The sequence below is a fragment of the Ursus americanus genome, chromosome 10 (genome assembly GCF_024610735.1).
Source record: "Ursus americanus isolate L20-20 chromosome 10, mUrsAme1.1.p, whole genome shotgun sequence".
Classification (NCBI taxonomy): domain Eukaryota; kingdom Metazoa; phylum Chordata; class Mammalia; order Carnivora; family Ursidae; genus Ursus; species Ursus americanus.
Genome location: NC_142136.1, coordinates 41,935,907 through 41,958,521, shown reverse-complemented (window position 1 = coordinate 41,958,521; position 22,615 = coordinate 41,935,907). Strand labels below are relative to the sequence as shown.

Genomic DNA, 22,615 nt, shown 5'->3' with positions numbered 1-22,615 from the left:
TTTATATTTAGGTCTTCATATATTTTAAGTTACTTTTTGTGTATGATCATGAGGTGTAGGGTTCCAGATTCATTCCTTTTTGTGTGTATATCCAGTTGTGCCTGTGAAATTCTTGAAAAGACTATTATTTCTCCCCTTGAATTGTCTTTGATACCCCTGTTTAAAATCAACTGGGGACGAGTTTTGGATTTACTTCTAGATCCTCTATTCTATCCCATTGATGTATACATTGATCCTAAGCCATTACGAATCCGACTTGCTTATTGTAGCTTTGTATTAAGTTTCGAAGTCAGGAAGTGTTAGTCTTTTTTTTTTTTTTTAATACATTTTTTTGGCTATCCACATCCCTCACTTTTCATATGAACTTTATAGACTCATAAAATTCTGAAGAAGAGCAAGTGTGGATCTTGATAGAGGTTGTGTTGAATCTGTAGAACAGTGTGGGAAGTATTGCCATGTGAATGGACTGTCTTCAAATTCATAAGCATGGGATGTGTTTCCATTTATGGAGGTCTTTTTAATTTTTTTCAGTGGTGATCTAAAGTTTTGATTGTAGGGCTGCCTGGGTGGCACAGCGGTTGAGCGTCTGCCTTCGGCTCAGGGCGTGATCCCAGCGTTCTGGGATCGAGCCCCACATCAGGCTCCTCCGCTATGAGCCTGCTTCTTCCTCTCCCACTCCCCCTGCTCGTGTTCCCTTTCTCGCTGGCTGTCTCTATCTCTGTCAAATAAATAAATAAAATCTTTAAAAAAATAAAAATAAAAAAAATAAAGTTTTGAGTGTACATTCCTTGCACTTCTTTTGTTAAAACTGTTCTAAATATTTTATTCTTTTTGATGCTATTGCAAATGAAATTGTTTTATTAATTTTATTTTTGGATCATTCATTGCTAGAATATAGAAATACAACTGATTTTTGCATTTGAACCTTGTCCCTGCAAATTTGCTGAACTCATTTACTAGCATTACTAATTTGTTACTGTTTCTGTTGTTATTTCTATGGATTTCTTGGGACTTTCTGTATGCAAGACCATGAATCTACAAATAGAGATTTTCTCCTTTTCCAATCCGAATGTCTTTTTCTGTTCTTTCCTAATTTCCCTGTTTAGAACTACCAGCATAATGTTGACTAGAAACGGTGAGCACTGTTCTTGATCTTAAGAGAAAAGCTTTCGTTCTTTCAAATACAATAAGATACTAACTGGGTTTTTTGGTAGGTGTCCTTTTTCAGATTGAAGAAGTTCCTTTCTATTCCTACTTTGTTGAGCAATTTATCATGAAAGAATAGTAGTTTTGTTAAATGCAGTTTCGTGTGTGTGTGTGTCTGTGTGCGTGTGTGCGTGTGCGAGCTGAGATGATCATGTATGTCTTTCCCCCTTTATTCTATAACATATTACATAGATCTCTTTTCTTACCGTGAGTTTTTCTTGCACACGTGGAGTAAATCGCACTTTGGGAGGATGCAGCATCATTTTTGTATTTTCCTGAATTTGGTTTGAAAGTATCTTGTTGACAATTCTTGCATCTCTATTTATGTGCGATATTGATCTATAATTTTTTTCTTGTGATGTCTTTGTCTGGTTTTAGTATAAAAGCAATACTGGCCTTATGGAATAAATTGGAAACTGTTCCCACCCCTTTAAATTTTGGAAGAACTAGAGAAGGATTCATGTTAATTTGTCTTTAAATATTTGAAGAAATAACCAGTGGAGCCACCTGGCCCTGGCCTTTTCTTTTTTGGAGGCTTTTTGATTACCTATTCATTATACTTACTTGTAATAAGTGCATGCATATTTTCTGTTTTTCTTGATTCAGTTTTTGTAGTTTGTGCCTTCCTAGGAACTTGGCCATTTCATCTAGGTTATCTAATGCATTGTCGTATAATTTTTCATAATATTCCCTTATAAGACTATTTTTATTTCTCTAAGGTTGATATTAGTGTCTCCTCTTTTTAAAAAAAAAAAAAACTGATTTTTGTCATATGAGGCTTCTCTCTTATTTGCTTGGCCATTCTAGTGAAGTCTTTTAAGTTTGTGGAACTGTTCAGAGAATCAGCTTTTTTTTTTTTTTTTAAAGATTTTATTTATTTGTTCTACAGAGATAGAGACAGCCAGCGAGAGAGGGAACACAAGCAGGGGGAGTGGGAGAGGAAGAAGCAGGCTCATAGCGGAGGAGCCTGATGTGGGGCTCGATCCCAGAACGCCGGGATCACGCCCTGAGCTGAAGGCAGACGCTTAACCGTTGTGCCACCCAGGCGCCCCAGAGAATCAGCTTTTTAAAAAATATTCTTTGCTGTTTTTCTGTTTTACCTTTTATGTATTTCCACTCTAACCCTTGTTATCTCCTTTCCTATGCTTATTTTGGGTTTAGTGTGATTTTCTCCCTAATTTTTAAGGTGGAAGTTTAAGTAATTTTTCTTCTTTTTCTAAGATAGCCATTCACAACTATAAATTTAACTACTGACAGTGCATTACCTTCATCCTATAGGATTTGGTATATTGGTTTTATGTTTTTATTCATTACAAAAGATATTCTAATTTCCCTTGTGACTTCTGTGATAGGTTTTGGGTTATTTATTTAGGAATATGTTATTTAATTTTCACATATTTTTAAATTTCTCAAATTTCTTTCCATTTTTAATTTGTAATTTTATCCCATTGCATTCAGATAACTTTATATTATTTATTTGTTTCAATGTATTGAGAATTGTTTTATAGCCTAGCATATGGTCTATGCTGGTACATCCGAACTTAAGCAGAATATGTATTCTACTGTTGGAATCATCTGTAGATTTCTCTTGGTTCTAACTGATGTGTAGTATTTTTTAGATATTTTATTTGTTTGTTGATCTTCTTTCTAGTTGTTCAAATATGGTGAGTATATATAGTCTCTAACTACTTTGCAGAATTATTTTTTTCCTCCCTTCAATTCTGTCATTTTTTGTTTCATGTATTTCTGGACTTCGTTGTTAGGTGGACTTTGTTCTGGACTTTGTTGTTAAATACAAAAAATATATTTTTATAATTGTGATGTATTTGTGATGTATTGCCCCTTTTGCCTTTATAAGACAACATTTTACGTTTCTAGTGGCAACTTTGTCTTAATGTATATTTTGTCTGTTATTAATGGACCCCTCCAATTTTCTTTCCATTACTGTTTGAATGGTATATCTTTTCCATCCTTTTATTTTCAACTTTTTGTGTCTTTCAATATAAAGTGTGTCTCCTATAAACATAATACGTTTGGTTCATGTTTTTTATCCAATCTGCCACCCCTGCCTTTTGATCGAAGTGTTTAATCCATTATATTTAATCTAATTACTGATAAAGGAAGATTTGATTTTGCTTTTATTTTCCATATGTCTTATGTTTTGCTCTTCCTCCAGTCTTCACTTACTACCTTCTTTTTGTTATTTTCAAGTGTACAATTTTAATTCTTTTGTCATTTCTTTTATAGTAGTTTACTATAGAGGCCTCTAGACTGTTCTTTTTTTATTGTTTTTGAAGGTGTTTGCTTTTCAAGCTGATGCAGGGGAGATGGGGATAGGCCAAGTTGAAACACTACAAAGCTTAATGTTCTTATGAGACTCAGATATGTTTTTTGTGAGGAAAACTCAACTCTGAGTTTGCAAGTCTGATTAATTTCTAGACTTCTGAAAAGTTTATTTTGACAACTTTTGCCAGTGTTCTCTTTGCTTTTATGAAGGAGAGGATTTTCAGAGGTTCTCACACTGACACTTTGCTGATAAATTTCTACCACCAGTTTTTTAAATTTAATGTAATTTTTATTGATGTGTAATTGACATGTAACATTATATTAGGTTCAGGTATACAACATAATGATTCAATATTTGTACACATTATGAAATGAACACCACAATAAATCTAGCTGTCACCCATCACCATACATAATTACAATGTGTTTTTTTTTTTAATGAGGATGTTTAAGATTTACTCTCTTGGCAGCTTTCAAATATGCAATACATCATTGTTAACTATAGTTACCATACTGTATATTACATTCTCATCACTATTTTATAACTGGAAGTTTGTACCTTTTGACCCCCTTCAACCAATTTAACAGACTCCCCAACACCTCCCCGCCTTTCTGGCAACCACCAATCTGTTTTCTGTAACTATGAGCTTGTTTTTTTTTTTTTTTTCTTTTGTTTTGTTTTGTTTGTTTTGTTTTGTTTTTTAGATTTCACATATAAGTAAGATCATATGGTGTTTGTCTTTCTCTATTTGACTTATTTTACTTAATATAAATGCCCTCAGTGTCAATCCAAGTTGTCCCAAATGGCAAGATTTCATTCTTTTATGGCTAAATAGTATTCCATTGTGTGTGTGTGTGTGTGTGAGAGAGAGAGAGAGAGAGAGAGAAATATCTTTATCAGTTCATCCATTAATAGATACTTTGGTTGTTTACATATCTTGGCTATTATACATAATGCTGCAATGAATATGGAGGTGCCTATATCTTTTTGAATTAGTGTTTTCATTTTCTTTTGATAAATACCCAGAAGTAGAGTTGCTGGATTATATGGTAGTTCTAGTTTTAATTTTTTGAGGAACCTCCATTACTGTTTTCCATGGAGGCTGTACCACTTTACATTCCCACAAACAGTGGTAGTTCTAGTTTTAATTTTTTGAGGAACCTCCATTACTGTTTTCCACGGACGCTATACCACTTTACATTCCCACAAACAGTGCACAAGGGTTTCCTTTTCTCCACATCCTCACTGACACTTGTTTCTTATCTTTTTAATAATAGCTAGTCTATAAAAAAAAAATAATAGCTAGTCTAACAGGTGTGAGGTGATATCTCATTGTGGTTTTGATTTGTAGTTCCTTGATGATAAGTGATGTTGAGCATCTTTTCATGTGCCCGTTGGTCAACTGTGTCTTCTTTGAAAAATGTCTATCCAGATCCTCTGCCCATTTTTTAATCAGATCATTTTATTTTTTGCTATTGGGTTGTATAAGTTCTTTACATATTTTAGATATTAACCCCTTATCAGATATATGATTTGCAAATATTTTCTCCCATTGGTTGATTGGCTTTCTGTTTTACTGATGTTTTCCTCTGCTATAAAGAGCTTTTTAATTTGATGTAGTTCCACTAGTTTGTTTTTGCGTTTATTGCTTTGCTTTTGGAGTCAGTTCCAAAAAAATCATCACCATGATCAGTGTCAAAGGACTTACTGCTTATGTTTTCTTCTAGGAGTTTTATAGTTTCAGGTCTAACATTCAAGTCTTTAATGCATTTTGAGTTAATTTTTGTATATTGTGTAAGATGTTAGTGCAATTTCATTCTTTTGCATGTGGCTGTCCAGTTTTCCCAATACTGTTTATCGAAGAGACTGTCCTTTCCCTGTTGTATATTCTTGGCTCCTTTGTTGTAAATTAATTAACCATATATGTGTGGGTGGATTTACGAATTCTCTATTTTGTTCTATTGACCTGTGTCTGTTTTTATGCCAATACTACAGTATTCTGATTACTATAGTTTCTTAGTATAGATGGAAATCAGGAAGTGTGATGCCTCCAGCTTTGCTGTTTTTCAGTATTGCTTTTCTAGACTGCCAGCCCACATGGATTGAGCAGAACTTCTTGCCTTAGGAGGCCTCTTCAGCTGTTTTTTTTTTTTTGTTGTTGTTGTTTTTTTTAAGATTTATTTATTTATTTATTAGAGAGAGACAGCCAGCGAGAGAGGGAACACAAGCAGGGGGAGTGGGAGAGGAAGAAGCAGGCTCCTAGTGGAGGAGCCTGATGTGAGGCTTGATCCCTGAACGCCAGGATCATGCCCTGAGCCAAGGCAGATGCTTAAGGACTGCTCCACCCAGGCGCCCCTGTTTTTTGTTTTTTGTCTTGTATTGTTTTGTTTAAAGCTACCCCATGGAAATTCACACCTATCTGCCTGTACCTTTACATAACAACTAACTTAGCTGACTTTCCAGTTAAGTATTTAACTCCTTAATGCTTCCCAGGCTGGTAAATGCCCCATCATTTGCTACTTTCTTTCTCAGGTGCCTACACACACACACACACACACACACACACACACACGCACACACGCACACGCTTGCATGAGCACCCACTTCCTTTATATACAGAGCAGCATTTCAAGTTCCAAAATACATTGCTTTTAGTAAAGTCAAGCAAAAAGGAAAAAGAATCTTGTACTTAAATCATTTTAAAAAGTCACTTGCAATTAATGAAACTTAGCTATTTTTCAGGGTTTATTTATTGATTTACTTATAAGTAAAATATGTACGTAGAGGCTATGAAATGTGAGAAATCTTATGTGAACAAATTAGGCCATTCTCTTACCAATAAACATTTTGTGGCTTGCCATAGATTTTAGAAAAAAAATATGTCATCCCAAAGACCTTCAAAGTAATGCAAATCTGTACTTGCATTTCTTCAATATTTCTCTTATCTTTGGAATATTTTATCCAGTATGCATCCTGATTATAATCTGAAGACTTTTCTGCCACTTCCATTCATTATTACTGTTATTGAATGTTTTTGAAATAAATTTATATTTAAAATATCATTGGATCAAAATTAGGACAGAGTTACCAGAAATATAAATTAGCTATGATACTTTATACTAGGAATTGGCAGAATAAAAAAAAAAAAATTGAAGTTTGAGGGGAGAATAAAAATATTAAAAGAACACAAAATATCTAAAATAGTTAAAATAATAATATTATAACAAAATATTGGCATTTTGGTTTTTACCAAGAAACCATTGGAGAACAGAGATTGTATAGCAATTATAACTTGAAAGGATAAATGCATTTGAGGCAGTCAATTAGAAGTGAGCATGATGCAGCAACATGGACGGCACTGGAGGAGATAATGCTAAGTGAAATAAGTCAAGCAGAGAAAGACCATTATCATATGGTTTCACTCATCTATGGAACATAAGAAGTAGGAAGATTGGTAGGAGAAGAAAGAGATAAAGAAAGGGGGGATAATCAGAAGGGGGAATGAAGCATGAGAGACTATGGACTCTGGGAAACAAACTGAGGGCTTGAGAGGGGAGGGGGGTGGGGGAATGGGACAGGCTGGTGATGGGAAGTAAGGAGGGCACGTATTGCATGGTGCACTGGGTATTATACGCAACTAATGAATCATCGAACTTTACATCAGAAACCAGGGATGTACTGTATGGTGACTGACATAATATAATAAAAAAAAAATATTATTATTAAAAAAAAAGAAGTAAGCATGATGGAACACATTATTATAGTGGAATACAAGATTAGTTTAGAAATTAAGAAATTAACTAGGAAACAGCTAAACAAAATTATGAAATTTAAATAAAAGGTATTAAAAGTAAAAAAAAATTGCTACGATATGTGGTAAGCTCCTCAATAAGTAGATATTGACAAAATAGAAACTGGCATTAAATTAATTAACTGTAATTAATTTAGAATAAAATATTAAGTTGGAATTTAGAAAATAAATTAGTATTTAATCATACCATTTTAAAATCTAAATTTAATAACGTACTGGATACCATAATTAGACAAAAATTCTGTATATTTTTTAAAACTGTATAAACTGTAAGATTCTCTCAAAAGTATAAATCTGTGGTCCTGATGGTAACATACATTTTCCCATGTGTCATGAGCTATAACCAATACTGAACATTATTTACAAAGCATTAAACATTTCTGTTAAATTTTAAAGTTAGTATGTGTGCTAAATCAATTATATTGGCCATTTGCTAAATTGATCCTTTGGTATATTGATTTCTAACAAATTGGTTTCTGGCAAATGGGCTTTTAACAAACTTGGCTAGATCAGAAGAGAAAGGAATATTGGAAGCATCTCACAGTCAATTTTTGTGTGGACACAGGTAACTATTTCTTGAAGGGATTGAGAGCAATTCCATCCTGGAATAAAACTAAGTTTTCTTTCACCTTCTCTGGATAGAAACTCATGAGATATATTAGCATAACTATTTATACATGTATTGTACTGTTTATTTAAGCAAAAGAGTAAGGAAGAAAGATAATTGAAGAAGAAAGTGGAAGGAAAGAGGAAAGTTAAGAAGTAGAAAGGGTGACTAATAGAAAAAACATGAGTTCTAAACAAAAATAAATAAAATAGGGCATTTACATTTGCTATTTAGTCTCCCTTTTTGGAGATTTGCTACCTATCTTTTGATCAGTACACAATAATTTCGGTAGTGCTTAGCAAAGAATAGTGCTATCATTCTGTTAGTTCCCTGTACTCCCACGAGAAGGATAACTAGTTTATAAGGTGGTGTCAGAAACCTTACACATTACGGTTTTTATTCTGAAGCTAATAGAAACATGCACACATATATACACACACAGAGAAGAGATAAACACCACAATGTATTCTGTGTAAACATCAGTATCAATAAAGACTTTCAGTAAAAGGAAAAGAGATTAAAAATATAATATCAAAGAAGTTAATTGCAAAAACCTTATAATTTTTAATTTGAATGGAACTCCTATGAACTCCTGTTTTCTCTTAAAACTAGTATTTCCTAGGGGCGCCTGGGTGGCTCAGTCATTGAGTGTCTGCCTTTGGCTCAGGGCGTGATCCAGGCGATCTGGGATGAGCCCCGCATCAGGCTCCTCTGCTGGGAGCCTGCTTCTTCCTCTCCCGCTCCCCCTGCTTGTGTTCCCTCTCTCGCTGGCTGTCTCTCTCTGTGTCAAATAAATAAATAAAATCTTTAAAAAAAAAAACACAAAAAACTAGTATTTCCTATTTCAGTCAAGTTTAGTCATCTGACAACTCTTTCAGTTATCTGTTGGTGTAGTAAATAAATATCAGTGGCTTTAAACAATGAACATTGGGGATGCCTGGGTGGCTCAGTCAGTTAAGCGTCTGCCTTTGGCTCAGCTCATGATCCCAGGGTCCTGGGATTGAGCCCTGCATCTAGTCCCTGCTCAGCAGGGAGCCTGCTTCTTCCTCTCCTCCTGGCTCATGGTCCTGTCTCACTATTTCTGTCTCTCACCCAAATAAATAAATAAAATCTTAAAAGAAAAATGAACATTAAATTGCTCAGAGTTATGAGACAGAAATTCAGGAAAGGGTCAGCAGGGTCATCTATGTTCTCCATAGTGTTGATTGAGCAACCTGGTAGAGGCCAGAGATCAGTTCGAATGTCTGGAGGGGTTTCTGGATGGTCAGGCCTCTTTTTTTGCATGGCCATTTTATATGTCTGGATCCTTGGCTGTTCTCCTCATGGTGTCTGTCACCGCATGCAGTCTTATCCTCCAGGGTGTTTCTCTTCAGGCAGATAGCCCAGACTTCTGACCTCCCAGAGACAAACAATGGAGGCTGGAGGGCCTCTTTACATCTAAGTTTGGACATCACACAAAAGGGCATACACAATAAAAGAAATTGTAGCCTCCGCCTTTAGAAACTATCTACCACAACACCCCAAAGCAATGAAAACTTCTAGCATCAAATGTGGGCCCAATAGATACATTTCCCACTTTTAGCAGGATTTTTTGGTTAAGGGCGAAACCTAGGAGCAAAAAACGCAGAAGACAAACTCGGACTATCTTAACACATCAGAAACCAAGGAAGTGAAGAGAATAAGGGAAGAAACAATCATATAATATATGCCTCTTGATGTGATGCTTTAGAAAGTACATAAACAATGTGTAAAATATTCTTCCAAAAAAAAAAACAGTTTCAATCTGTTCAAATCTCTAATTATAACCATTAACTCAAATGAAATTCAAGAGTCAGAGGAACATATTAAACCATAACATGATAATAACATGCTAATATCAGATTAATTTGTGTTAGAAACTAAGTTTCACCTTCTCTTAGCTTTGCGAAAATTATTTTGCAGGGATTTCAATCTCTTGTCATAAGATGGAGGTAAGAAGAAGATACTTTATGAATATATGCTATGTGCATATTAAAGAATATAAATTATATAAAACAGCATAGATAGCAATGGAGCCCAACAAAAATGAGCTTCAACTCTCCTTTTCCTCCTCCTGACATACCTGTTACTCCCGGTAGAGAATTTCTTTCGGAGTTGTCTGCAGTTACTAGTATAAATTGAGCCCTGTGATTCCTCCTCATTAATAGCTTTTCAGTAAGAAGATAGCTCTTAAATATAAATCCTCTTATGATATGAAATGAATCATTTAATAATGGTCTCAACAAAATTCAAAGATTTCTCAGAAAACAGGGGGGAAAAAAAAAAAAAAAACTACCAGAAGCTTTTCCCACGCCACTGAACAACTTACCTACTTCTCTGCTTCTGTGCTCTGCATTCTTCCCGGGCACGTTACATGGATTCTCATGCTGTTTACAAAGACCCGCACTTCACTTGTATAGCAGATCCCACCCCTCTCACCTACTTAGTGACATTGCTGCCTGCCCTCTCCTCTGAATCACTGTGTTTCCCCCTTATCTAATGGATTTTTCACCCACAAGTAGACAAGTATCCCAATATTCATTCTGTCTTCAAGATAAAGTTCTCTTGATCTACTCGGGACCTCTTCATGGTACCTTGAAACATTATACTCTCAAACACAGAGTCTTTGCACTTGCTGTTCCCTCTTCATGAAAGTACTTCTCTGAGATATTTGCATGGCTTGCTCCCACACTTTGTCCTGATACTGAGTCATGTGTCAGTATTCTGCTGTCATCTCCCATTACCACCTTGATTAAAATTACAAGCCCCACTTTACTGCTCATTGACATTACATATATTTTGTCCTTAGTTTTTTCTCCAAAGCTCATATTACTTTTTAACTTATATATATATGTATATGTATATACATATATATAGAACATAAATATAATTTTCAAGATATATATTTAAATATATAAAATATATAAATATAAAATATAAATAAAATATAAAAATATGTAAAATGTATTTAAATATATTTAATTTAAAAATATATAATTTTATATATTTGTAAATATATATTTATAAATATTTAAATACATATTTTAAAATAAAGTATACTTAAATATGTTTAGTAAATATAATTTTAATAAATATAATTTAAAATTATTTTGAATATAATTTTTAAATAAAATTTTTTACAGTCACTGTCTATTCATTAGAATGAAATATTCATGAAAACTGTAAATTTGTGTGTTTTGTTCACTGGTCCATCATCATTGACTAATAGGTTCTCAATAAATATTTGTTAACCCAAGAGACTAGCTTATAGAACTAAGCATCAAAATCTGGTAATTGTGGCTACGGCTCTTTATGACCCCATGATATGTGGTACATGTTGTGTTTATCATCTGCCTTTCATGTCAAAATTTAGATTTAAGTATTGAAGAAGAAATATCAAACTGCTTATATTTTTCTCTAATAAAATAGGTGCAAATGCACTTTTTTGCTCCTCACAATTATTCAAAATATAAATGAAAACTAAACTTTGATAATGTCAAAGAGCTGTAGCTGACACAAAGCCTGCATGCATTATACAACAATAAAGGGAACGGAAATTAAATATGCCACTTTCAACTTCTATTTTTAACTTCTTCAGCACTGCGATATTTACAAACCTTATTTTTTAAAATATAATTATCTAAAATAAGTCAAAGGTGTCATTTTATAGCTATAAAACAGATGGGGGATGATGTTGAAACCTTGAAGCATAATTTCATGAAATGCTAATTGATCCCAGAGGTTGATTATTGCTTTAGTATTTCAAGAACGTTTCATTTAAATTTTCATAAATTTTCTGTTTCCCCCTCTCTCTCTCTATATATATAAAACCTCTCTCTCTATAAATATATATATAAGCATCTGAAGAAAATTTGTTTCCCTCTCCCCCCCATGTATATATAAAACCTTTTTCTCTCTCTATATATATAAAACCTCTCTCTCTCTCTCTCTCTCTATATATATATATAAAACCTCCCTCTCCCTCCCCCTCTATTTATATATGTATATAAAATCTATAAGCATCTGAAGACCTTTAAGGTATTTTGGTGTATACAAATTCACATATAAATATCCTAAAGAGAAATTGTAAACTGTTGTTGAATTACTGTTGGAAATTTTCTTCAAGTATAAATAAGGTGTTTGCTATAATCACAGAGGGACTGCTATTTACACATAATAATCTGGTTATTTGTTGTTGACTAGTTGTTTCCATGTCAACTGCATTCAATAAAGGAAATTAGTCACCATATGGTTGATAGAGCCATCTGTGCACTCCAAGGACTAGCCTATTGATGCAAATGGAAACTTGTTTTGTAAAAGGTTAAAATGACAGTAATATATAAATTATATAATGTATCAAAGGGGTTGCACAAAATATATTTTCCTAATTGTTCATATTAAATTCTCTTGGTTATTATTGAATAATACCATTTTACTCTAGGTAAAAAACACCAAAATATATTAAACAGACATTTTTTTTTAAAAAGGAAAGAAAGAAGGAAGGAAACAACAAATTAGTTTAATGGTTTAAGCAGTTTTATCAGAAATTACCTTACCATGAAATTCACTGGACATTTTTGAGGTAGCCAAACCATTAAGTACATTCTAATTTTTCAGGTGGCTACATGCAATATTTGGCAAGTTTGAGAACTTTTAAATATTAGTAGGAAAGAAACCACAATATATTTCAGTGATAAAACTTTAAAGCCATCTGAATCTCTTTCCTTTAACCCATTGAGAATTGAGGCCACTTCTGTAAGCATGAATTTTTCTTTGTTCCAGGAAGATAAGTTTTTAAGTAAATATCCTTGATGACTATTTCGGAAATTCTTTAAATCCAATTTATTGGATTAAATAGGTTGCTCATCCAGGTAAATACTCCTTTCTCAGGACAATACATTCCTTACGCAAGCAGTTTACTATCAAACAACTTTTTAACCACCAAGATTTAATTTAAGATCCACACTTTTCTGTGACCACCAGCACTAAACATTATATCACAGAATTTGCCTAATCCCAACCAGATACCCATATCGGAAGATATAACACAAATCTTTTGAGCATAGCTCCTCTTCCAAGCCTGTGAATATAAACCCATGACTTCTCTTTCTGAGACGTTGTTAAACTCTGTCAAGATAGTGTTCTCTCTACCTGAAGTAGGCTTCATAAACGGATCTATTTGATCAGTGGGTATCATTTGGAGAAGTCTGCAATCTGGAAGCCCAGAGGCCTCAAGTATATCCAATTGAAAGCCCCTCTTTACTGAAGCTCAAAACCTTAGCTTAAAAGCAGCACGTTCCTCTGAGACCCTTTAGTCTCCTTAGGGGTCCCTCCAACTGCAACAATGAGATAAACCTCACGATGGTTTGTGCTATAATTTCTCTTTGTTCCGCCCCAAAAATTTGAGCTTATGTTGATTTCTAAGAATTGAAAGAGAAACCTTTTTAGTGTTTCTTCAATTAACTGATCTTAGTTGGAAGCTTTTATTCTTAATGTTGTCATTTGCAACACTGTTCTTTGTCTCTCTCCTGTTCCCATCCATTTGGTTAGAGTGTCTTTAAGCAAATATGCACAGAGAAGAGAACACACATAGTATGATAAGATCAAAAGGTCTCAGAGATTAGACACTTTATAGCATGAAGTTTGCCTTGGGTCACCTATTAATACTTTATAAAAATTTTCTTAAACCTGCCTTATAATATCTGTTAAAAGTATGGCACTAGGAAAATCTCTGCTCCAAAATTTTCCTTTTCTAAGAATAACAGATTTATTGATGCCACTACAGGAAATAATCTATCACCAGTTTGGGGCCCCCAAATCACAAGATGCATAAGTGTTATATATGACCAACTGCGGCCAGCCTCTCGTGGCTTAGACCCACTTTAACTCAGTCTAAGTGTACTCACTCTTAGACTGATTGATATGATCCTATCTTAACCTGTGCTTCTTCCCATCTTATCTACAGACTGGCCTTCTCTAATGGCCGTTTAGAGTTCAATGCAAATGCATTATAGTTCATGTCAGACACTTGTCTTTTTCAGAATAGAGAAATTTTGTCAAAGCTTTTTAGTAGTTAGACAGATATGGAGACATTTAGAGATTATTTAGAATAGTTAATATATAATCTGAGGCTCTATAATATCTACCAATTCTTTAATATGTAAACTGGACCCTCAGATTAAACGAACAAACAAAAAACCCAAAAAAACCCTTGAACAGAAAAGTCAAAATGGGAAAACCCTGATGATGACTTTAAAGTCCATGAATTTCAGATGCAAAGTCTTTGGAAGCCTTCCCCAATTCTTTCCTTTGTAAACATATGGGACACTCATGCAGTTTTTTAAAGTAATGAAAGGATGAATCCCCTGGGAAGTTCAGGGATATATTTACTCTTTAATATCTTTGTAGCTTTGAAATAGATCCTGAAGAAAATGTGACCCTAACTATCTCTTGACTTTTTAAAAATAGACTAAATCCAGAAATACAAGATTTAGCTTGCAAACAGAAACTAGTAAGAAATTATCCTGCTGTCAAGTCTCAAAATCTTTGCTGAACATTTTGAAAGAGCCTTAGAACAAAAGTAGAATAATGTCCAGCCTAAACTAATAACCCAGATAAAACAATTAAATTCTCCCACTAAAGTTGTCAAACATCAGAGGAGGAATCGATTTGATAAAGATACCTGTAGATAGTATAAGCAAAAAGTATATTGGAAAAACAATTGTCTTGCAATAGCTTAAGAATATGAAGAAAAAGAATATAGTTATCAATGAATGTGCTATAAGGGAGAATCAAGTACCCAATTACTCATTTTACTCTTAACCTCAGAAAGAGAAATTTCTTGAAATATTAAAACACAACAGTGATAGTTAATTTTATATGTTAATATGACCAGGCCACAAGGTGCCCCAATATTTGAGGATGTCTATGAGGGTGTTTCCAGATGAGACTAACATTTGAATCAGTAGATCCTGTAGAGTTCCCACTCCAGTGGAGGTGAGCCTCATCTTCAAAGGGTTAGAATAAAAACTGAGTAAGAAACAATTCTCTCTCTCTGCCTGTCTTTGAGATGAGACATCAATCTTCTGTGCTTGGACTTGACTCAGACTAGAATTTACACCGATTGCTCTCCTGGTTTTCAGGCCTCTGGACATGAACAGGAGCTCTACCATTAGCTGTCCTGAGTCTCTAGCTTGCCAACTGCAGATCTTAGGATTTCTCAGCTTCCATAATTATATGTTAATTCTGTTTCTCTGGCAAACCCCAACTAATACAGACTTTTGGCAGTGAGACTGGTTCTAGAGAGACAGAATTTTAAGGATGAGTTTTCTGAATTGCTTCTGGAGTTTCTGGAATTGGCTCTCTAATTTGCTTAGATTTAAAGATGCTAGTGACTATTTCCAGTAGTAAAGAGTGCATGATACATGACCTGGCATTAGAGCTATGCAAAATATCTTCCCATTGGATGCTCCTAATCAAGCATTTTATAAGAAGCAAGAAGCTTGGTGACTGTGTATGATATTTTCAAACATTTTTGGGAAACTAATGAATATTATGAGGTTAGCTGGTTGCTCCTAATGTCTGTCAACAAAGTGGTAAAAGAAAAGGATGAGCTCAGGGATTCCAATTCCCAGCTCAATCACCCCAGAAATGGCCTTATAGCTTCTATGTGTGCACTGAAGGAGATTTTTATCTTCTGTAGCCACAGGCAGAGTTTGCCGAAAATCACATGCAGAACCTCATTCTGTGATTGGCTAAATTACAATGCCGGTACAATTCCCAATCTTGCAGGTTTCTGTTAAAGTGAGAGCACCGATTGGGAAAGAATGAGATATTTTAAGTTGGGATAGGGATGAGTGATACGCCTGATGAAACTGCAGACATCAACTCTGCAAATTCTGACGAATCTTCTTTGCTAATGGAAGGCATCGCACCAGCCCTAGTGGTAGTAGCCATCCCCATCCCAGTCTGCACTGCTTGAGGAGATGGTAATAGGCTCCCCTGAGGCAGTTGCCATTCAAGGCAGTGGCCATTGTCTTCAGACTCACCTCCACCATGCCTCTTTGCTTCTAGACCTCTAACTAGACCCAAGTCCGAGCAGGCTCCTTAGGCAAAGTACAGGAAGTGATCTGTAAGGAAGTGAGCAGTCCAAAGGACTTCTTGTGTTTTTTAATGCATATAGACAGAAATCCAGGAACATCTGTGGGAATGGATATTGAGGGATGGTATAATGATGGAAGGAACATAAAGTTGGATCAAGCTAAATTACGATATGGGCTCACTAAGCAGAGATTTTGTATTTAATGTTGCGGCTTGGGATGTTAGGATGGGCTCTAATAGTTTTTCAGTTGGTTGACAGTGAGTGAATTAGAAATGCCAGACCTGCTAAGGAAAAGATTCAAAGACTTAAGGAGATGGACATGTTAGAGCAGATTTGTCCTGTAAGACATAACGTGTCCGCGCTTGTGCTGGGAGGGTTCAGAAAACATATTTTTCATCTCAGCTGTGAGAAAAAAATTTGGGAGGAGAGTCCAGGAATCCTTGAAGAACTCTGTCATTGGTCTTGCCTCTAGGCCAGACCTAATGGTGGTGACTGCAGGCAGTGAATTAGGAAACCTCAATACAGTGGGAGTAATTGGATCCTAGTGGGAGGGCCAAGTGGCTGTCAGTGGGTTACTGTAATGGACAACAGAGTCAAATCAGAATAGTCTAACTGACCAGACCATATGGTATTGGGTAGTTAATCATGGTGTTCCTAGAGATGATATAGATAGGAAATCTAATAAATTCTCACTTGATGTGTGTAAGTTAAAAAGTTTGAGATCAAAAGAACAAAAATCTATCCTGAATCATAAAAATGGAAAGTCATGACTCCTCAGTTAGTTCCCAGACTTGAGCCAGTGTAGAGTCCCAGAACGCTTCAAATGAGGGGGAAGCTGTATCCCTATGAGGAAGGACCCTGGTACAGTGTCAAAAACTGATACTGTTAGTCTTTCTCACAGCCTTCCCCAAAGGGCCCTCCAGCCTTTTACCAGGGTAAGTGTTCACTGGGGAAAAGGAAATAATGAGATCTTCTGGGGACTACTGGACAGTGGTTTTAAACTGACATTAATTCCAGAAGACCCAAAATACTGTGGCTTAGCAGTCAAAGTAGTGACTTATAGACGTGAGGTGATCAATGGAGTTTTAGGTCAGATTTGTCTCACAGTACGTAGAGTAGTTCCCAATCCCACCTTATGGCTATTTCCCCATTGCTGAAATCTTAATTGGAGTAGATAGTTTCAGAAACTAGCAGAATACCCGCATTAGTTCTCTGACCTGTGGAGTAAGAGCTATTATGGTGGGAGAGGCTGAATGGGAGCCGTAAGAGCCGTAAGTGGACCTTTTGAGGTATGTAATTAATCCCAACTTTTACCTTCTAAGTAGTAGAGAATGTTTGAGCCATATAAAATTTATGGACAGTTGTACTATTCATTTTTAATTTCATGATTTCTCTCTTTTTTTGTCTTTGTCTCTCTTTTTTTTCTCTTTCTCTTTCTTCTTTCACTTCTTTACTTTCTCTTTCTCCCCTGCCCCAGCAATTTTAGTTTCTATGTCTGCACTGCATTTAATGCATTTTTGTAAGCCCCATTAAATCATTTCTAGAAAATGATCAGATTTAAGTAAATAAATAAATGCATAAATAAATGACAGTATATATGATTTACATATGGATCCACTTGAATTCCTTTTTGCCTATCATAATAAACTTTTACTTCAAAATTATGTCACATTGAAAGAAAAATACCAAAAATGAAAAATTTTTAAGGATATATTTGGAGACCGTAAATAAAATAGAAGTACAAAACTGTTGGTAGTTAAAGCCACCAGTTCAATGAACTATATGTCTAGATGCAAGTAGATAGCCACAATATATTTTGATTACTACAGAATAAGAAAACTTTCCCATATAAAGAAGAAGACTACTTGCTTGAACACAAGAATAATATTCATACTCCCCATACCCTGATATAAGACTAAAACATTCTGTTGTTGTTTGCCCCTTGGGGATATACTTAAATTTTAATGAAGTTATCTGAGAGGATATTTGAGTACAATTCTATATAGTGGGAAATAATTGTCCCTATATGCTTATATTTATAATACCCAAATTGACACATATCCTTCTGCTCGGTGATAGAATCTGGAATATTTTCACCATCACTCTGGGGCAAGGGATCTGGAGTCATCATATTATCTTTCATTCTGTACTAAAGACCTCAGAGAGCTGAGTGGAGATGACCATAAAACCAAAGACACATTCCATTCAAAGATCTGCAAACACAAACTCTAAGTTAGATATGTAAGAAAAACATCTAACACTAGAAAGGCAGCCATCAAAATAAACTACATAATTTGTTCATGCTTTTAAGAATTAATGTCAGAAAATAACTTAAAATACTTTGGGAATTTTTTGAAATATTTTCAAAAGAAAATGATGAGGTGATATCCATAATTAAGAACTAAAGGACAAAATCATATAGAAATGAAAGAAAACTGAAAGAAAATAGAAATCTTAGGAAGAGCATAGTCATTAAATTAATAATATAATCAAAAATGTAGGCCGTTAGATCAATCTTTATTAAAAATGATTCTGATCTACATCAGAAATAACCAATCTGGAAATTAAATAAAAAGCAAAAATTCTATTCTCCATAATGACAGAAATTGTAAGCTACATGGGAATAAATTGTACAAATATTGTGCAAATCTTTCTGAAATAAAATGATAAGTCATATTAAAATAGATAAGTGGCATTAATAAATTAAGACATAAGGTCACAGTGAAATGGCAAACTCACTTCATAAAGATGTCAATTCTCCATGGGTTAATTGGCAAATTCAATGAAACTCCAGTCAAAAATCAAATTGGTTGGTTGGTTGGTTGGTAAAAGTTGTCTAGATGATACTAAAATCCATAATAAAACTTTAAAGGGGCTTCTGTTGCCACCCAAGATGGACCAACAGTGACTTCATTTTATCTTTCTGTTTGAAACAAAGACAAAATAGCCAAAATATTTTAGATAACAGATTTCAAGACACCAGACATATACAACAAGGGGCAGTGGCTATGAGAGATGAGAATCAAACAACGTTACCCCTATGATTCCCTACCCTCTATTCCTTGATAGAGTTTCCAGGCCATGGTCCAAGGTAGGGGGGGAGACAAAGTCCAACAGACTTCTTGATTTGAGGAGAGTGAGCTGAGAGTTTACAAAGACCGAGGTGGCAACGGTGGTTCATAGATCAGAGTAGTGAAGTGGAGGTAGACGTCTAGAACTCCAAACAGGGTTCCTCCCAAATATTCACATGAATATTGGGAAGCATATATGCGTGCGAATAAGACGAGGGAAAGATCTAAAGAATTAGTAGTGACAATGCCCATGCCCTTGACTCAGGGCCTCCTGCTATCATCCAGTGTGGAAAACTTCAAGATTCACAGGGCACTGGCATGAGCACACAGCAGGTATTGTGTGAGTAGTGAGAAATAATGATCCCTGGAGAAGCACTGTTCTGGTCTCACGTAACAAATCTTGTAAACATCAGGTTAGTTATCCATCCAGGAAGCTTTGCCAAAAAACCAAGTTTACTTCATTTTGGAGACATATTCGTTACTGAGGGTTACATGATTTATCATGAGTGGTTCCTCAAGATTAAAGATCTCTTAAAAACTCGGTCACATGCATGTGACCTTGTTTTCAAGAGGGAGGTGTCTTAATGACTAACTTCAACACAAGAAATAAAGTTTAGTAGGCTGATTTCCCCAGCAAGAAAATTATTTTTTTTTTTAGATTGTTACAACCCCCTCACCCAAACAACCCCCACACACATACAGGATATACGTCAGTGACTAGGTACAGGTAACAGGACATCCAACATCCATAGTGAGTTGCCAGTAAAGGAGTAGGGCATAAGTTTCACAGTTGAGTTTGAATAATTAAGCTGAATTTTTGTTTTTCAAGGGCTTCCTGAGGACTGTTGCACCAACCTGTCCTAATGTCTACACCATCAGTCAGGTGAGACTCTTCTACTCTATGACATGACAAGTGATAGTTTTAGGAAAGTAGGTGGAGAAGACGTCTGGAGTAATTGACAGGTGTTTTGTGTGGGAGGTACAGGAGTTGAGAACATTCGTTGTTTCTGATAGGTCAGAGCAATCTAACAGGAAATGTCAGACCCAAGAGTGAGTTAACTTTAAGATCCTTGCAGTGGTTTGTAAGACTTGCACCAGGGTGTTTTCCCTCATGAGGAAGGATTCAGAAATGGTTGTAAGAGAGAGATGGCATTAATGTTCCTCTATCCCACATGTCCTATACTCTAAGGTGGCCCCTCCCGAGGAGCTAAGTTGTTGCCTTCCTTCCACCATCACAAAATCATTGTATACCATTCCAGTGTCTATAAATTTACCTTTTTCTCAGTCACCCTCTCCTTTCATGAATTCTTTTTGAAGATGAGATGCAAGAGGGACAAGGTAATTTTTATAATCTTATGCATATCCACTGTCTTCAGCTTTGACCTACTGGTGCAAAGGGAATTCAGCAAGGAGTATACACAACAAGTGCTAATTATCCTTACGGTGTAAGACTGTGTCAATCCAAAATGAAAAATGTGGGTGTCTGAAACAGAATGAGTATTGAATCCCTGAGGCCTTCTTTTGACTCGCTGATACCTGGAAATTCCATCAACCAGATCAGCCTGGATTGCCACAGGGGAAGAATAAAGCATCATACCCAGGAATAGTCAGGATGGAATTACAAATTTTTGAAAAATGGCTATATATCCTCTGTACTTTTTGTCTTCATCATTATCTAGACTGAGAGAAAATGATCCCTTTCTGAAAATAGCACATTCAGTGACAGAACTGCCTAATTTATTAAGGTCAAAGAAGTGAGGGAGATAGAGTCAGAAATCGTTGAGTGGATTTTTTGAGGAGTCTATTCTAGTGCTCAGCAATACTAGATATCAGTGGATGGTGGGGAATGTGGAGGACCCATTAAATAACTTGATATCAACCTGGTGTTGAGAGACTTCTGGGATAATGGCTGCACCATTGTTGGATGAGAAATAACCTGAAAAACTGAAAAGATGACAAATAGTAGTTTCAGGGGCCAGTGTGATGTATCCAAGTCAGATGATTGACTGAAACAGCATCATCGTAACCTGAAAACATATCATTAACCATGCGGCACCACTGACAGCCCTGAGAGGGGGCTCAAAATCATATGTAGTCAATATGCCAAGAACAGGTGGGGACAGCACCCTGTCAACATGAGATAACTGGGTCAACTTTTTGCAGGTATCAGAAATCTGGCAAGCAGTTGTAGCCTCTGCATTAGAAATGGTATTATTTACTTAGAGCCCAGTTTATGTTGATGATGGATTTCCATGCCTGGTGTGATGATGAATTCAGACAGAAATGGTGGGAATCTGGGTGTTGCTTGATCGGTAGCTCAATTTCAGTTTGACTCATCAGAGAATGTTTCCTTACGATTGTCATCTACATGCATAACTCAGTTCGTTCAGTGGCTGAAATTTTCTACAATCATTGGGCCCAAAGTCAGTTTTAAATCTGCCAGCCAATAGTTTTCCAAATGTCAAATAAACAGCCAGTCCATTAGCAATGGCCCAAGAGTCAGTAAAAATATAACAAATTTCATTTGGCAAAGTCTTAGGCAGAGCTATGAAAATGCCCTTGATATCTGCTCAACGAGGGAAGCAACCATATCCATGTCTGGTCCTGCTTAGCTAGGGCTGAGGTTCAACAGCGACAGAAGGCTAAGGTACACTGTCAGGCTTCAGATTATCTAAATCATCATTGAAGCAGGCCTGGAATTTAGGGCAATCTCTGTGAATTCAGACTCCAGGTGATTGAGTAGCTTTGCTTCAAGAAACATAGTTGGGGATAAATTTTCCCTAAAGTGATGGCTGCCAATTTTGCAGGTAAAGGTGAAATAATGCTGGACTCCTGTTGTCTGTATTCTTTAATATTGCATATCTACTTCACAGGTAAGGCTTGTTGGAACCTTTTTAACTTGCTGACCATTGGATTTGAGTTGACTTACTACCAAATGGCAGTGTGATGAGTAACAAGGCCTCCGTGAGTCAGGAGTTAAGTTTCAGTGGGAGTCAAGTAGCAAGTTAATAACTTTTTAAAAAAAAATTGGTGTAATTATTATCCATATCTGGAAAGTGAGTTCAAAACTCAAAGGATGGCTTCAAGTAGAGGCTCCTTCTCTTTGCTAGAAGCTCCAATCAGCAGAATCATCATTCAGCAAGACATGCGGCTTTAAGAGATTACTAGGGCTGTAGTGCCCCAAATATGGAACCTGTTCAGTTTACTGGATGGATTCTAAATGTTTGGATCTATTGGTTTGGGTAACACTCAGGAAAGTCTGATGTGTGGTGTAGTTTGTATATGTAAAGGACCAGGTAGAACACCCAAGTGGGACACAAGCATTCTCCAGAATCTCAAGAGTGCTGGGTGCTCGTGAGGTACTAGGCCTTGTTTTTAGGTAAAAGGGAGCGAAGGAGATACTTTGTTCCTTGACTATCAGATAATCCTTGTGAATCTACTCACAGAGTTCCGAGAACCATTACTTGCCAAAAAGGCCTCTAACTTTCATCGGAATTCATCATTGACACCTTCT

At 35.7% G+C, this 22,615-nt stretch overlaps 1 long non-coding RNA gene across 2 annotated transcripts in view; it reads left to right on the top strand.

The window, feature by feature from the left end:
- LOC123801085 (uncharacterized) overlaps positions 1-22,615 on the top strand; it is a 424,009-nt gene that overhangs the window by 243,509 nt on the left and 157,885 nt on the right. For both annotated transcript variants that reach the window (XR_015725929.1, XR_015725930.1), the window contains exon 6: positions 19,931-19,984. This is a non-coding gene — a long non-coding RNA (uncharacterized LOC123801085). The remainder of the gene's footprint in view (positions 1-19,930; positions 19,985-22,615) is intronic.